Raw genomic sequence first — 12447 nt, 5'->3', positions numbered from 1 at the left:
GTTGAATAGAAAACATGATTTTATGGGGGGGTTTCTTTTTCGTGTTTTTCCGGAAAATGTCGTCTTGGTATCGGAAATCGCTTACGAAGTTCAGCTCTCAGTTTTTCAATTTAGCAACTTTTTGGACCTCCATGACCAGATTTCATGGAGGGGCATTTTGGGCATTTCACAGTGTGTATTTTTCAATTTCTCTTGAGAGTTATGTAGAAAACTCAATTTTGAGGGGAGTTTCTTCTTTGCTAGGGTTTCTTGCTGGCCATTCTACCTCCTTTACATCTAGACGGTTAGACAGGGTTTCGTAACTGGTTAGATGAGTGTGGGCAGTGTTTTGGTCGAGTTTTTTTGGCCTTTTAACCGGTTAGATAGGTCAACTAACCGGTTAGATGTTATTGGGTTGGTACTTTTTGACTGTTGTACCCCTGTTTCTTCCGTTAGCCATATCTTCTTCATCCGGACTCCGAATCAAGTGATTCTTGAGTCTAAGTTCATTTATTTTTCGTTGTCTTTCCAATGGTGTGCTCGGTAGCACCCACTTTTGGGTTAAAAATGACCATTTTGCCCCTAGGTCCATTCTTGTTCGTTTTTGAAATGCTTCTTCCACATTTGTTTCCTTTTGGTTCTGTGACCTCATTGAGTGTCACATTGGTGTCTTAGAGACGCGTTGTATCTCTAGAGACCGTTGTTTCATCTTTTGCTTCCGCATTCTGGATCCAGATCGGGTCATCACAGGACACACTGGGTTGAAAATTCAGGGTTGTCACAAATATAGCATAGATGTGCTTAACAACATCAAAATTTATAATGATTTATTAAAAATCATGAAACATGAATGTACTTAACAAAATTATAAACATGCTATGATTCATTCAAAATCATAATGCGTAAATATACTTAACAACATTAAATCACCAATAACCAAAAGCACAAGTTACAATTAAACATTGGTTGTTAACTTGGAATTGAATGTGAAAACAAATAATGGAAGACTTGGACATCACGTCTCGGATTAAACCAAGAACAAAATGGTTATTCCGGGTATTAACCCGCTAGGAAGACCACCCTAGTGCGCACTATCTCAATGGAGAGAACTCATACCTCCCGCACTAGAGCCAAACTCTAGCCATATCGCAGTAACAATGTCCCAGGACTCCAAACTAAATAAGTTAACAACTTATATACGAAATATATATATCAGCACGAAACTACATTCCATGTACAAGTAGGTTGAAACCACACAATACATGTCCTAAATCCACAACTACTATAGGATGACAATGTCGAATCTTTAGAGCGCGATTCGTTACGCGTTATAATAACATCACATGTCGAATCTTCAGTATGCGATTCGTTACACGCTATAACAATATAATTCAATATTGAAACATAATCGCATAAGTCCATTACAAGTCAAAAATCATGCTTCAAACATAATATCAATGTTAAACACATGAATTAATTAATAATGCAATAGAAACGAAAATTAATTATATAATCTAATTAATTTCTCTAAGTTTCATATCTCAATCAAATGAACCATAATTAACACATGTTAAACAACATAACTTATTCATTACATAAATCAAGTCAAAAGCTTACTTAGGTCATTGGATCAATAGGATGGAATTTAATTAAAACATGATAATTAAATCCCTAAATTCTAAAATAACATCAAATGGTCTCAAATTAATATATGCTAGTATAGAAGCCCTAGTCATCACAATTATCAAGTTAAAAACCTAATTAGGCCAATGGAACCATTAAATGGATTTTAATTAATCATTTTAATTAAAATCTCTAGATTTTTATACTTATCCAAATGCTCTCAAATTAAGGTATGTTAAGGAACATGCAAAGACTTAATTTAAAAGCATATTACAAGTTCATTTCATGCAAGGTACGTCCGTGATAATTAAACTTTCACAAAAGATAATTATTAAATAAAAAGTGCAATTCTTATTCAATTAATCCCAATTTAATATATGTTAACAAACATATCAAAACATAATTTATCATCATGCCACAATCCAATTCTAAGCTATATACATCCTTGTAAATTAAATTTCATACAAAGAAATAAATATTACTAATTTTCTAAATTTGATACAAGGCATGCAAACAAGTTGTATAATCATGGGAAACACTCAATACAATACATATATAATCCTAAAACATCCCCTACCTCAATTTGAGATGAAAATCTCAAAAGCCACTAAAATGAAACGGCTCCGAATCCGACAATACTTCGGGGTTTTGTCGGGGACAACGTCGTGAACATTAAACTCCAAAGAGGACCTACCAAAATCCTAACTTGACCTCAAACCTGAACTCAAAATTTTGTCAAAAACGTGTTCTAATAAGGGGGAAAGAAGCGCGTAGTCAAAACAAACACAAAACGCAAAGGCACTATGACTTTCTAACAAAGGGAATGAGGTTTAAATGAAAGGAGAAGGGTGGCAGTCCCTTTTGGGCTACCATGGCAGATTCAGGTCGTGTATGAAAGGAGGAGAAGTGACTTTTTAATTTTATAACCCCCTATTTATAGGAAATCTCAAAAAGTGCCCCGAAAGGGCCCCGCCGGGTCCGAAAAAGTGGAATTTGAGCAGCCACGCTCAAACGGCAAAACTCCGTGAACAAAAAAGATTCAAAATGAGAAAATATGAATAACAGAAGAGACGGCGTCAAAAACCAAGTTCCGAGCAGAGAGATATGCTCCGAACAAGTTTGGCGGCAACCGGGGTAGAAACCCAGAAACTGGAGAAAAATGACCAGAAGGAAATTCTAAGAGTACACGACTCGAAGAAAAGTGAAAATGAGTCCCGTACGAGGACCCAGGCTCAAAAGTGGTATTTTTGTAATAACTTTCATTAATTGCACAATAACCCCTCAAAAAAGTGAAAATTGCACTAATGACCTAGAATGAAAATATCTTCCAAAAATATTTTCTTAAAAACCCCTGAAATAAAATATCTTCAAAAGATATTTATGAAAAACACCCCAAGAAAAGAAAAAGATTTTGAAAAATTGTGTATCCATGCCCCTCCGGACACCGGGAGCAACCAAAGTACTTTCTTACAAAAGTAAAGATATGTATTTCGTGGAAACCACTTAGGATGAAGGTACGTGAAGTCAAAAACCAACTCCAAGCATGAAAAGTGAGGTTGTGCCAAAAAGTGACAAACGGGGAAAAGACAAAATAAGGAAAAAGACGAAATAGGGAAAAAGACGAAAAGTGAATAGTGTCGAAAAACGAAAAATGTGAAAATGACTCGGTGATGAGCACTGAAAAGTGCGCATTTAAACCCGTTAAGCTTAAGCATTCTAGTACCTTTATCTATCTTACTTTGCCGTTTTAGACTTATTACGTGTTATTTATATTTTCAGGCACTAATCCCAAAGTTGAGCTAACTCAGCCAAATAAGAGCTTAATTGAAGCAATCTTGAGATAAACCAAAGGAGGGAGCAAAGTGGAGAAAGAAAGGAGCAAAAAGGAATCAAGTTGTGCAGCTGAAAAGTTCGATTGATCCAACTTAGAGTTCGATCGATCGAACATCTATGATCGATCACAGTACTTCTCGATAGATCCAACCTTGGCCTTTGCTGAAATTCCAAGTTCGATCGATCGAACATCACCTTCGATCGATCGAACCCTATTTTGTCATATTCAAATGATTGATCTTATCCACAGCTATACGCCTACCAACCACTTTTGTCTTTTTCCCCATAAATATCTTGAAAATATCCCAGCCTTGTCATTATCCGGAGGAGTCAGACCATTTCGATCGATCCAAGATGCAGTTCGATCGATCCAAGTTAAGGTTCGATCGATCGAACTTCCTCCAGCGAGAAAAAGTTAAAGTCCAGCTCATTTATTCCGTCCTTCATCCAATCATTGGAGAATATGCCTTGCACCACCACAGCTCATCATGGGGTGTATTTGACCTACCTATATAAGGAGTATGATACACTTTTGAAGAGAGTCTCTTGTTACACATTGAAAATCATCTTGGAGACTATTCTTGGAGAGGAAGAAATGAGGGAAGCTAGAGCAACCACTAGAGGAAATCTTCACCAACAAGGAGCAGCCATGGAGTTAGCCCTTGAGGGTTGGATCATCACTACCATGAGTGGCTAGACATCCTCTTGGGGCTAGAGTTAGCCCCAAGCATGCTTTCTATACTTTAATCTTGTGTATTATTGAGGGATTAGTGTTGTATGATACATCTTGATATTCATGTATATATAAATCTTGATTATTTCATGGTTTATATGGTTTAATGCTTCTAATTGACTATTCTATTCTATCCATATGTCTATGTATGCTAAAGTTGGATATTCATGTGCTTACCCCTAGATTTAGTGTTTTTGATGCATGTCTATGTGTATTGATGCTATAGATCTAGAGATTATCAAGATGATATGCTTAATGAATGTTATTTTGGTTCATTTGATGGTTTATGCCTATTCTTGATGGTTTGTGCCTCTTCCCTAGTCTAGATAGCTTCATTTTCATGCTAGTAGTGTAGATTTAGTGTAGTGGTAGTGTAATGTTAGATGGGAGGACAATCTACTCTTGATGTTTGATGTTCCATGCTTGTGAGTCCAAATGGCATATTCCTCTAATATTGTGTTGTATGTCGATTGTGAGCTTAATGAAGGATTAATGACTTGTTTTGATCTATTGTGCTATCCCCATGTTGTCTAGACAATATATGCTCTATTGTTTAGATATATTGTGCTCTTCACATGATGTTTAGATAATACTTGCTTGATTTGTCATCCTTGCCAATTGAATCAACCTAATGCACACACACCCTTATCATATTGCAACACATCCATTACACTCAATTGATCACTTGTTAGTGGTATAGAAAAGTATTGCTTGGTGGTGATCTTTACACCCCAAGACCTCTCTCTCTCTCTTGTTTACTTCATATTATTTTATTTAGTTGAATTCAATTTAGCTTAATCAACCAACCAATCAATTGTGTGATCACTCGACCTACTAACCCTAATTACCATAGTTTCACAATTCGATACACCATAATATCCCTTGGGACGATCCCTACTCACCCTATCTATATTTTATATAGAGAAAGGTAGTAGTGGCTTTCTATAAATGTAAAACTTGGCCACCTCCTAAATTCTCACACAACTTTCAAGCTTTATTGGTTGTGGCGACTCCATCAAGGAAACCAACAAGTTTTTGGCGTCGTTGCCGGGGATTTTAAATTGGCAACGTCGAATTGTGAAATTCAATTAGGATTAGTACTCTTTTGATCGTGTCTTTACTTTCTTTTTATTTTCTGTTTTTGATTGCTTATTGAATTTGTTCTCCATTGATTAGGTTCATTGAGCAAGGAGTTAGCAAAGTAATTCCAAGCTAAGGAGCAAAGCAAAGCAAAGGAAAAATGCTTAAAATGAAAAATTGTTAAGTAAAATTGCTAAGCTAAGCTTTTAATTTTGGAGTTGAAGTGCTAAAGGACTATTGTGAGACCTTCTTACTCAATCTCCTTAGTTAAATCGGGGGCCCACGTGGAGGCATTTATTTGACATACATTGCATTTGAAAATTGTGGTTGTGAAGTTTAATTGCATTGTTGAGAAAGTTGCTTATTCGTGTTGCATTGTGCATGCATGGTCGTCGTTCATTGAGACCTACTCTTGTCCCTCTTGATTTGCATTTAGAATCCACTATTAGGAATCCAAGGGGAAGAGGAAGTTCACATAGAACCAATCTACCAATGGACGCTCTCAATGATGATCATGTTGAAGACCTTGGTCACATAGACCAACAAGGCATCCTTCATCCTAATGTGCAAAATGATAATATGCATACAACAAGGCCAAATTCCAATGGGAATTCCAAGGCCAATGTATGCACCACAACCCCCCATCATTAATCAAGCTCAATATAACCAAGGTGTCCATGTTGCATCTCAAGTTGCTAATCCACCACTCGCATTGAGAGATCACTATGTGCCTAATGAGTATAATGCACCCACATGCATTCAATTGCCACCATTTAGAGCACACCATTATGAGATTAAAGCACAAACTATCCAAATGCTACCTAACTTTCATGGACTTCCTAGTGAAGAACCTTACAAGCATTTGGATGAGTTTCTTGAAGTTTGTTCTACCGTTTGATACACGGACATGCCGGAAGAAGTTTTAAAGCTGAAACTTTTTCCATTCACCCTTAAAGATAAGGCGAAGTATTGGTTTAACAACCTTAGGCCTTTTTCTATGACTTCTTGGGCAGAAATGCAACAAGAATTTTTAAAAAAGTACTATCCGGTTTCGAAGACCAATGCTATGAGAACCGCCATTAGAGAATTCACACATGGGGAAGGAGAAACTTTCCACGAGGCATGGGAACGCTTCAATGAATTGCTTAGGAAGTGTCCTCACCATGACATGCCTAAATGGCAATTGGTCCAATTCTTCTTTAAAAGCTTATCGGACAATTATAAAGGCATGGTTGATGCTTCAATGGGAGGTTCTTATATAGACCGGTAAGAGGAAGACGTGTGGCGTCTTTATGAGAGCATGAGTGAAAACTCTTTGCAAAGAACATTGTCATCTAGGAATGGTAGAAATTCTCAAGGTAGGAAGTGTGTTGGCTTGCATCAAGTTGACCACTCAAATGATATAACCGCCGAGATGAAGTCTTTATCTCAAAAGTTTGATCAATTGATCAATCAAAACTTGGCGAATCAAGTGTCTTCCATTCCTAACCATTCTCCTAGAGCTCAAAATGAATCATGTATAACTTGTTCTAGTGTTCTTCATTCTACTTCTAATTGTCCTCATGGACAAATTCAAAATGAACCCATTGAGTAAGTTAATGTAACATTTGTGAACCAATGGAACAATCCTTATGGTAACCTTTACAATCCCAGTTGGAGGAATCATCCTAATTTTTCTTGGAAAAACCAAGGGGAGGGCTCAAACTCTTCCCAAGGCGGTTTTTAAGGGAAATACATTCCACCTCCACTTCAAAACCAAGGATCCCAAGGTTCAAGACCATATAACTCACAAGGAAATCAATTTGTTAATTCTGATTTTCCTAACCAATCATATTCTCAAGGAAATTCTAGAGGTTCCGCTTTTGAGGAAAAGGTTTTAAATGCTTTGGGCACTCTAAAAGCAAATACTCAATTGTTGCATTCTCATTCTCAATCAATTGCCAAGCTAGAAACCCAAGTAGGGCAAATAGCTGAAACACTTAATGCTAGAGAGAAGGGAAAGATGCACATGAATGCCCCAATCAAACAACAATGTGTTGTAGAAACCAAATCCTCATTGGAAGGGCATAATGTTGAGCATGTCAATGCGGTAACAACCTTGAGAAGTGGTAGGGTAGTAGACAATCAAGTTAGAATGCCTAATGAAGAGAGTGAACCGGTACAACCTCAAGTTGTCACCCGTCCCGTTCCACACACTATTCCTCCTTCATTGCATGTGCATGATCTTGAGAATGAGAAGCCCTCAAATTGTGAGTTGAAAGATGATTTCCAAAGAGATTCATTGAAAACAGTGTTGAAAAATGTGTTTGAGAAAAGTTCTTTGAAAAATGTTATTCATGATTCTTCTTTGAAAAGTGATTTGAAATCTAATGAATTGAACAAGTCCAATGCTGAAAATTCTTTGAAAGAAAATGCTGAAAGAGTTTTTGAAAAAGCTCCATTTCCGGACGCCTTGAAAGGGTCCATTTCAAAAGAAAGGCAAAAGACCAAGAACAATGAGATAATGGATATGTTTAGGCAAGTCAAAGTCAATCTTCCACTTTTGGCTGTAATTAAGCAAATTCCGGCTTATGCCAAATTCTTGAAGGACTTATGCACCCAAAAGCGGAAGAACAAGAGCCAAACATCAAAGAAAGTGGTCTTAACCGAACAAGTGAGTTCCATGCTACAACACAACACTTTGCCAAAGTTTAAGGACCCCGGTGCACCTACAACATCTTGTATCATTGGTGAACTTGTCATCAACCGGGCACTTCTTGACTTAGGGGCTAGTGTTAACCTTCTTCCCTATTCGGTTTATGTCAAATTGGCCCTAAGTGAATTGAAACCGACGTCGGTGGTTTTACAACTTGCAGACCGATCCATTAAGAAGCCTAGGGGGATAATTGAGGATGTGTTGATTAAGATTGATAAGTTCTTCTTCCCGGTTGACTTTGTCGTCATTGACACGGAACCGGTGCCCAATCCAAGGAACCAAATTCCGGTTATCCTTGGCCGTCCTTTCTTGGCAACCTCAAATGCTAACATAAATTGTAGGTCGAGGATAATGAAGATTTCTTTTGGGCACATGAGAGTGAAGTTGAACATCTTTAACCCCACACCCAATCCATTTGACAAATATGAGGAAGAGGTTAATGTGGTAGAGGAATATCATGATCTTGCTTGTGAAAGGAATGAGCTTTTGTGTATGAACAATGTTTCAAAGCCTTCATCTTCATCTTCAGCATTGCATGCAAGAAAAGTGATTTCGAACTCTTGTTGTGAAAGGGCGTGGAAGCCCAAGGAAAGTTTTGACAAGGAACTCAAGACGTCTTTTGAGTTTACCCCAACAAGTTCTTCCAAGAACCATTTGTTGGGAGTGACTCGAAACATCTCTCATCCCAAAAAGGAGAGGATGCATTGCTCCCTCATTTTTATCTTGCATTTTGATTCTTGCGAAGTCTAGATACTGTTTTTGTGGTTCATATACATTGGAAGGAACTGAGTAAGGGATTGCATGAGCATTCAAGTCATTTTGAGCATTTAGGCATAATTTTGATCGATCCAAGTTTTGGTTCGATTGATCGAACATTGGTTCGATCGATCCAGCTCTCATTTTGCACCTAACACTTAGAAAAATTTTGAACCTGCATCCAAATTCCAAAATGCATGCTCTCGGGATCTCCAAATTTTCAAAAGTCCGATCGATCGTAAACCATTTCGATCGATCAAACTACTTTTCGATCGATCCAACATGTGGTTCGATCGATCATGAGTCCCAACACTTAGAAAAATTTTGGACCTGCATCCAAATTCCAAAATGCATGCTCTCGGGATCTCCAAATTTTCAAAAGTTCGATCGATCGTAAACCATTTCGATCGATCCAACATGTGGTTCGATCGATCATGAGTCCCAAAACTTAGAAAAATTTTCAGGCCTCATCCATTTTTCAAAAATGTATGCTCTCGGGACTTGTCAAAATTTTTCATGTTCGATCGATCGAATTCCAAGTTCGATAGATCCAAGGTTCCAACACGTGTCAACTCTTGAGCCCTTAAACTTGTACATTCTTTATCCTTTTCGATCGATCGAAATCTTTCTTCGATTGATCGAAATTTGCATCTCATTAATTTAATTTCCTTTGATTATTTGAAAAAAAATATATATATATTTTTAGAGTGGAGACCTAGGTTCGATCGATCAAACTTAATGTTCAATCGATCGAACTCTACATATCGTGTTTTTAAAGTAAAATCGAGTTGGATCGATACACTTGGATCGATCCAACCTCGAAACAAACCCTAACCCTAAGTCTCCCTCTCTCTCAATCTCAAGCTCAATCCGGCCAACCTTCATTCCAATCATCTTCCTCATCTCCGGCGAGCCAATTCCGACAAGGTAGAGCCTTATTTTCACCGTGGCTTCGCCCCCTCTCTCTCATCTCATCCCTCTCGGTTTTGAGGTAAACCGCGAGCCATTTCTTGATTTAAAAGTTTAATCGATGCATGATTCATGATTTTCTATATTGATTTATGTTGTATGTGTATTAATCATCCATTTTGAAGTATCAATTTCATGATTATGATATACATATACACACATGCATTCGGCCGAACCAAAATTGGGGATTTTTTATTTGATTTGGCATTTAGGGAGTGTTTGGGGTTTGAGGATTGGATGTTTGGTGTGTAGATGGGCCCATAAACACGTTTGTGTGGGCCCCGTGCTCTAGATCTCACAGATCTGCGACTTTTCAGATTCGGCATTCGTACAGTTCGATCGATCGAACTTGTGCTCCGATCGATCGAAAAAGTGAACTTCATTTCACTACCTTCGATCGATCCAATCTTGTGCACTTTCATGCTTCGATCGATCCAAGTGTTGGATTTATCCAATTCACTTCGATCGATCCAACTTTTGAACATTTTTCACTTCGATCAATCGAAAATTTTCGGTGATCAATCGAACTTAAAAGTTCGATCGATCGAACTTTCAAAGATCACACATACACACTCCATTCATCTTGTGTCGTCTTCATGCTATCTTTATATGCACAATGCCTGTGATATTCCACATTGGATGCATTTCATACCTACATTGCTTAGCATGACTCACATTTCATCATTATCATAGATTCATGTCATCCATATTTTGTCTATCTTATTTGACATACATGTTTCTATTATGCATTTAAATTCTTATATATCTGGCACTGACTTATATATTAAATTTTTTTTGTCTTTTTACAGATCATGCCTCCGCGATTCAAGACAATAGCCAGGTGATCTTCGGGGCCACAGCGATCCCGCAGACATATACGGCCCAGGATAGAGATGGTTGCAGAGTCATCTCATGCTCAGGAGGAGCCCGCACAGGCTACTCCCCCTCAGTCCCCATCCCACGAGGCTGAGGAGGGTGCTGACCACGTGTCATCTACATTGCAGGCTCCACCAGCCTTCACACCATTACCTTCTCCTGCGCACCATCAGGCAGATGCAGCCGCCATGCCATCACCGCAGCTACCTCTACCGGCTCAGCGCGGTGACCACTTGCTGCCGAGATATGCAGCCATGACCGTAGCTTAGGAGTCGTACTTCGATACTGAGTACTTCTCCGAGTCTATCCTGACCCGGTCTGGCTATCAAAATATCATGCAGTGGGGCCTCTCAGCCATCCTTGCCCCAGTCACCGGCCTTGTATACCCGCGACTGGTGCGGCTATTCTTTCAGCATCTCCGGCCCTCGCCACGATCTACTGCGGAGATGATCACTATAGTGGACGGCCACGAGATTGTCATCACAATTGACACTCTGGCCCGTGCTTGCCGGTGCCCACACCGGTGTCCACCTGAGCTTGCAGAGACATACCCGAGGCTGCATAGGCCTTTATTTTCTGACATGGCTGTCTCCTTGACAGGTCATCATTCCGGTGGTCAGACATTCGCCACCAGGACCTTCTTGCCTGACGACCTCTGGTTCATCGACACAGTTCTCTTCCAGAACATTTACATGGAGGGCCACAAGATCCAGAGGCGTCATGACTACTTGACAGCTCTTTACGCTTTTTACATGGGCTGCTGGGTATCTATCCTAGTCCTCATCTGGAGCGTGATGAGGTTGCTGTATGATTCTTTTATTTCCAGGGAGGACCCTAAGCGGTCCAAGGTCCTGCCCTTCGGACACCTCACCACGTAGATCCTTCTTGACCAGCGCTACATAGTGCCCCCAGATGAGGAGCCCCTTGCACGGTCCAGCTTCTATGGGAGGTGCGACTGGAAGAAGAGCTACAATGCTCTTATTCGGAGTCTTCAGGAGCCAGCTGTAGAGGCAGCAGTTGAACTAGAGGAGGAGGAGGCAGCCCAGGCACAGCCGGCACCTCCAGCAGCAGCAGATATCGCAGCGGACGACGCACCAGTCGGTCCGGCTGCCGATCGCATGGACATTGACCTGGAGCGACTTGCGGAGGAATATGCCGATGCTGCAGATGATGCTGATGCCGATGATACCAGTGATCGAGCCGCTGCTCAGGAGCGAGTTCGGGAGTCTTCTTCAGAGCCATCTCTGCCTGAGTCTCCAGTTCCCACTCCCGGATTCGGAGCACGCTTGCAGACACTGGAGGAGGACGTAGCTGCCATGCGAGCCAACATCACTGCCCACCGAGCTGAGTTCACCTCTTTCGGGACGGATGTCATGGCTTGCTTTGTCGATCTCTCCAGCTGACTCCCTGCACCTGCACCTCCAGCCACTGCAGATCTTCACGATCAGGCCTCCTGAGACTCCACTTCCAGTTGTTCTATGCTTTCATTTTTTTTATTCTGGATCTGTATTATACTGTCACTGTTACTGTATTATACTTTGCGGACGGTCTGTCGGCTTTATTATTTTATTGATGTACCTGCACTTTATATTCTCTATATATTGCTTTTTGATTATGGATGTCTCTTAGTATCTCATATTTGTATATTTGACTCCATCAGGTACACCATAGTGACTTCAGTGAGAGAGTGCTGCCCAATTTTTCAGGACCACTCTTACACCTCTCTCTCTATTCTCTATTTATCCCATTTTACACTTGCATGTCCACTGTGCACTGATTATCCTACTTTGTTATCTAATGAGTTTATCCGAGTGCAAACTTTTCAGGACCACAGTTTATCCCAAGTTTGGGGGGGCCATGCCACCCACTTTGGATACTTCTATCCCGATCATTCATGTCTAAA

At 39.8% G+C, this 12447-nt stretch overlaps 1 non-coding gene across 1 annotated transcript; it reads right to left on the bottom strand.

Annotated features, from left to right (window-relative positions):
- Window positions 1-6309: 6309 nt before the first annotated feature.
- Window positions 6310-6418, bottom strand: LOC132302087 (small nucleolar RNA R71). Its single transcript, XR_009480729.1, has one exon. It is a non-coding gene; the product is annotated as a small nucleolar RNA R71 (small nucleolar RNA).
- Window positions 6419-12447: the final 6029 nt, after the last annotated feature.

This window comes from Cornus florida, unplaced genomic scaffold (genome assembly GCF_030987335.1).
Source record: "Cornus florida cultivar Cherokee Brave unplaced genomic scaffold, ASM3098733v1 CherokeeBrave_3.0.0_Hap2_Chr03, whole genome shotgun sequence".
In the NCBI taxonomy this organism is placed as follows: Eukaryota; Viridiplantae; Streptophyta; class Magnoliopsida; order Cornales; family Cornaceae; genus Cornus; species Cornus florida.
This window is presented reverse-complemented; position numbering and strand designations above follow the sequence as displayed.